We start from the raw sequence: 6,000 nt of genomic DNA, 5'->3' as shown, positions 1-6,000 counted from the left end.
AATGAAAATTAAAACTCCACTAATACAACATTTCTCACCAAAATTTTGATAATATACTCTTTTGATTCCCTTGTGAGGAAACAGGCATTCTATATGTTGTTTATGAGGATGCAATATGGTACAATCCCACATGAAAGAAAATCTGTCAGTATGTTGCAAAACTACATTTGTACTTACCCCATGACTCAGTAACTCTTGTATGTGTTTGAAATGTTCCAAAATAAAGAGTTTAAATGATAGAATCAAAAGTTAAAATATCCCACAACCCAAAATGCTAGAATTATCCAACTCTGAATTAGAAACAAAAACAACATGAACACATCTATTCTAAACACACTGCTATTCCTCTGAGTTAGGAGTCCCAAATATCACAAAATTGATAGGAACTGTTTCCGATGAATTAGGGAGGATATTCATGTTTTTAAAAATTCTGTGAAAAATGGTCTTTAATGTTGGATTTAGAAGGGCTGTCATTTCAAAGTGTCATCATACTCACTTTCAGATGGGAAACTCAGGGAGAGGTTGTGAACCTCTCCAAGGCACAGAGCATGGTCAGCAGAGCGGAGATTAGCCTATGGGTTATCCACCCCCAGTGCAAGGTGCTTTCGCCTGTGCCATGCTGCCGAGTTTCATGACGGTCAAATTAGCGGCAAAGGATGGTGGGTACTCACGCTCACTGTGAGAGTATGTTAGGGCCGCAGGTCTAAAGAGCCATAGCCCCCAAAGTTGGAACCATCTAGGTAAAAGTTCACTGTGGATTATGTTTTACTCAGGGCGCCCCAAGTTTAGGCCCCAAGCACAGTGTTCTCACCCATGCTCTGCCTCACTGCTTTTTCTCAATATTCTGCAAAAACACAACACTACCTCCTACAATAGTGTGCTCTAACTATGGTGCATGCTTTTCAGTGTTGTACAAAATTATCAACTGTGGTTCCAAAAGAAAACATTCGAACAACTATTGATCTTTATCTTTATCCATTCATTATCAATTTAAACCTTTATAATGTACATATTAGTGGAGAAGCACATGAATGTCACTTCTAAATAAAAGTACATTTATGGTGGTGCATGATTAGATTTCTGCCGATGAGGTGCAGTTTGGAGACCTCTGCTCCCAGAATCCTGCACTTCACTTCTTGCAGCTGGGTCCACTCCTGATGTGAACTGGCTTTGCCCAGGGCCCTGCATCCTCCATCCCGCCTGCCTCAAGAACTGGCTGGAGGGGGAGTGGGATTCAGGTCTCAAAGGAGCTCTTTCACATGAATACTATTTCAATTACTTAAGAGTTTTAAGAGTTTTCATGTGGTATTCCAGTAACAAGGTAAAAAAATCAATCAGTATTAACATAACATTATTTTTATTGGAAATGCAATCATAATTATAAACAACTTGTATAAACTTATTGGAAAAGAGCTCCTTCACAGGTCTGTACTATACTTTATCAACCAATGGCACTATGCTGTAGGTTTTTATTGAATGAAAGAAGGTAGTAATCAACTTACCTTTTTCACAATAATTTCCTGTCTAGCCAAGGGCACAGGTACAGCTTCCATCCACAGGATTGCAAAGGCCACCATTTTTACAGGTATATTTTAGCTCACAGTTTGGGCCATACCTCGTTGGGGGACATCCTGTAGTAAAAATTTTAAAAATCAAACAATAAAAATGTCACACAGCAAACATTTTTCTCTGCTTCAGTAAGTAATCTTCAGGAAGAAATCTATATAGCCAAACCATTTTTTTTTTTTAGAAGATGTTGGGGTTAGGAGTTAATTAATTAATTAATTAATTTTTGCTGTGTTGCATCTTTCGTTTCTGTGTGAGGGCTTTCTCTAGTTGTGGCAAGCGGGGGCCACTCTTCATCGCGACGCGCGGGCCTCTCACTATCGCGGCCTCTCTTGTTGCGGAGCACAGGCTCCAGATGAGCAGGCTCAGTAGTTGTGGCTCACAGACCCAGTTGCTCCGCGGCATGTGGGATCCTCCCAGACCAGGGCTCGAACCCGTGTCCGCTGCATTGGCAGGCAGATTCTCAACCACTGCGCCACCAGGAAAGCCCTCGCCAAACCATTTTTTTAAATGCTCAAATTAAAACAAACAACTACTCAGATGTATCCTTAGGGTAGTAAGCACATCACAGTCTTTCATTCATGTTTTCATTCACTCCATAAATATTTATTGAGCTCATAACTATGTGCCTGGTATACTTCAGGAATTGGAGATGCCCCATGGACAGAGATCAACCTTAGAGTAGTGATGGGAGATTTGATGTATTTAATCTCATAATCGATAAAGAAGACGGACCAGTCATTTGTTCCTTAATGTCTCTCTGCTGAAATCTGAAAAGCACTTCAGCACAAAGTGGTGGGTGACACCAACAAAAATGCACTGGCAAGAGGAGTTAAGCTACACATGAGTGAAGCTGACCAGACATAAGGGAAATTGAGCCTTCATTGCCAGGGGGAAAATAACTGAATGACGGGAAGTGCCACCAGGGGGAGAGTAACCGTCACTCACATTTATTTGGTTTTGCCAAGAAGGATATGAGCCCAATACAGCCAGCTAATGTGATTTTTTTCAGGAAAACTAAAAATCCATATTTTATATGAAATCATCCAATATTTGAAAGTTGGCAACTAATTAAAATTGTTTTATAGCATTGTGGAAGCCAAAACTATGTCAGCCAATTCAAACACATTTGTGGCTAGATTTGGCCAAAATCCTGCCATTTATACCCTCTAGTTTATAGTAGTTTTACATAATGATATTTTCCACATGAATTATCTCATTTAATGCTTACACACATTTCTCTGATGTGGGTAACAGTATTCTTATTTTATACTTGAGAAAACTGAAGCTGAGAAACTTAACTCTTGCTCGGGCTTAAGCAGCCAGTAAAGATAAGAACCAAGATTCAAACCTAGAACCTTCTGGCTTCTCTTTCTATTTTAGATGGTGGGAGAAACGGTAGAGAAAAAAAATTTTTTAACTTGCCCTAAAGCCTTCGGTTAATACACAACAGAGCACATACTTGAATTCAATTTGTATGACACTGTCTTCCTTGCCTTTATTTAACTGAATAGGTGTGCTTAACTTTAGTCTCAAATGAAAGAAGCATTTCAATTTTGTTTATTTAAAAAAACAGGTATAGTTGTGCAAGTAATGGTTGCATTGTCATCATATGTGTTTTTGGGTTTTGCCTTTAAGACAGTTAAGCAAAATCAGTGATACCAAGTCTTATACTATAAAAATAAACTTTCATCTGTGTCCCTTTCACCCTTCCAGCACAACCTCATCAACCAGGAGGCCCATTCATCTTCCAACCTGAATGCTGAAATGTACTGATGAAACTGGTGAATCTGTGAAAATATAGAACTCCAAGATAAGACTTCGGATAAAAAACATAATTGGAAGAGTGAAGAGTACTAAGAAATCTTTCTTTCCAGGTCTAAGTCCTAGAACAATATTCACACAGAATTGTGTAGATAACTATTGTTTTCTAAAACAATAGTTTTCTAAAAGTTATTGTAATTACACGATAAATATTTCAAACAGTATATTACAGAAAAGGTATATATATTACAGAAAAAAGTATTCCATCCCTGTGCTCTAGTCTTCCAGGCTCCCTGCTAAAAAACATCATTGTTACCAGCTTTTTTCTGTATCATAGGTCTCACTTCTTTCAAAGAGACTTACCCTGACCACTTGATTTAAAATTTCAGCCCACCTAGTACTCTCAAGCCCTACTACATCATGCTCTTTTTTTCTCTTACCATAGCTTTTACTCCTTGTTAGCAATTCACTTATTAATTATAAAAGTTAACATTGATGTCATGCCTACTGCTTTATTTTTGTTCACACGTGCTTGGTGTATCTGTACCCATTTATTTACCTTCATCTTATTCTAGAGTCTTGTTTTCCAAGCTAAGGTGGCTGCGTACTCCAGTTTTTCTAAGTGAAAACCGTATAAACATAATTTTATATAATCTAGAGGATCTCCTTTAGACAGTGCATATAATATAAAATATAATGAATTTCTTCATTTGGTATATATTGACTCACCAGTATGAGTGGTGATAGAATTCATATGATTCTGCTTTCTCAGAATTTTTCTCATTCCTCTTTTCACCTGATTTTACTTGGCTGTATTTTTAGTCTTAAATTCTAAATTACAGCATTCTAAACTCCAGCATTTATCTTTATACACTTAAACATATTTATTGAGATGTCATATTTGAACAATATGTTTTGACACAGATTTGTCCCTCCCATCCCACAAACTTTAATGAAGAAATAAGATCAAGATACTTATACTCCTCCAGCCTCTCTTCCCTTTCAGCTTATGCTCGTTATGCTAAAATCTCAACATTTTTATCATGTAAAGTATCTATATATTTATCATATACCGTGTCACCATAATTCCCACATTTGTTTTAAACTTAGCCATAATTAAAATAGAATTAACACCCACTAGACGTCTTTTTTACCAGAGATTTTGCACGTATTACTTTGTTGCTCAAATTTATCTTCTAGAAGCTTCTTCAAAATATTTTACGGCTACTATTCCCAGCAACTTTTGATTATTAAAAATTGTTGTTTATTTTCCATCATATGTTATTCTTGAATAACAGTTTAACTATGTATAAAATACTTGAGTCATATTTTTTCCCCTAGAACTTCATAGGCTTTGATAGCCATATGCTAGCAATAAATATTGCTGTGAAGTATCAAGCCAGACTGATTTTCCCCATCTCTTCATATGAGATCTCATGTTTTTTCTAACATCGCCAATAGAGTTTCCCCTCGCTTAAGATCAATCCTAACTAGTATTTCTAGGGATAGAATGTATTCATTCAATCTGTAGCAGCAGATCTTTCATTTCAGAGGAAAAACATATTGATTACACATGAATATTTTCTTTTCCATTTTTATACTTGTTTATATTTTCCATTTCACTGTTTTCATTTTCCTCAAGTGTATTCTCCATGTACGCGGTTGTCGCATCAGCAGATTCCATTCTCCCAATACCTGCGTTCAATGTGGTCTACATTTATATGATGTGAGGTTTAATTTTCATTTCCACTTCTTTCTGAGCTCTGCCAGCTTACTTTTTCATTTCCCTTTGTTGTCTTTTCATCTATTGCATGAACCCTTGTATCTCTGCATTGCACTCACAATTTATAGGGAACATTTTTTCATTATGTCCTTCGAATGCTTTCAAGAAATTCTGGATAATACTTTCATGGGCTCCGTAACAAAACTCTTTTGCTCTGTGTTTGTCTGCTTTTGTTTCTGTATTCCTTTTCTCCTTTCTCTTTCTTACAGAATTTGTACTAAAAAAGCTCTGAACGGTTTCATATTTTGTTTCCAAGACAAGGGAAGGTTTTTATATGCACCAGTTTGTTTTAATGTATCAGATTGGTTTCTTGTGCACCTGTAATTTTTAGGGGGCTAGTATCAACTCGGGGCTAGAAAAATGATTTTAGCTATTAGGCTGCCTCCTTGGCCCAGAGTAAGACTCCATATGACACAAGTCATGGGATATGTGTATATGTGAGGGTAGGCTCAGCCTCCCTTTAGCTTGCAAGGCCGCTTATAGTCCATAGATTCCCCTCTATTCTAGAGAAGACTTGAAAAGATAATATGTCTGTGCACTTCTTGGTTTTATCCCATTTTCCTGCCACTTTGTGATGTCAGGTGGGGTTCAAGAAAGCTCCTGCAGCCTGTCCACACACCCGACTCTTGTATTTCAACCAAGGGTCATTAGGTTTGCTCCTCTGTGTATGCCATGGAGAAACAGCTGCTCTGCTGACCCCACTCAAGAGCTGTAGGAGCCCAACATCCTCTATGCATGTCTTTTCATTGAACTTGACAGTTCTTCAGTTATCATGATTTTTATTATGATAATAATAAATAATACTATTTAGTTCAAGAAAGTTTTGCAGTTTTAAACCAAGATCATGGTTTTTTTTCTTCTGTCTCTCATTTTTCTTACAGATTTCA

Source organism: Phocoena sinus, chromosome 4 (assembly GCF_008692025.1).
Source record: "Phocoena sinus isolate mPhoSin1 chromosome 4, mPhoSin1.pri, whole genome shotgun sequence".
In the NCBI taxonomy this organism is placed as follows: Eukaryota; Metazoa; Chordata; class Mammalia; order Artiodactyla; family Phocoenidae; genus Phocoena; species Phocoena sinus.
The sequence above is the reverse complement of the archived record's forward strand: the minus strand, read 5'-3'. Positions refer to the sequence as shown.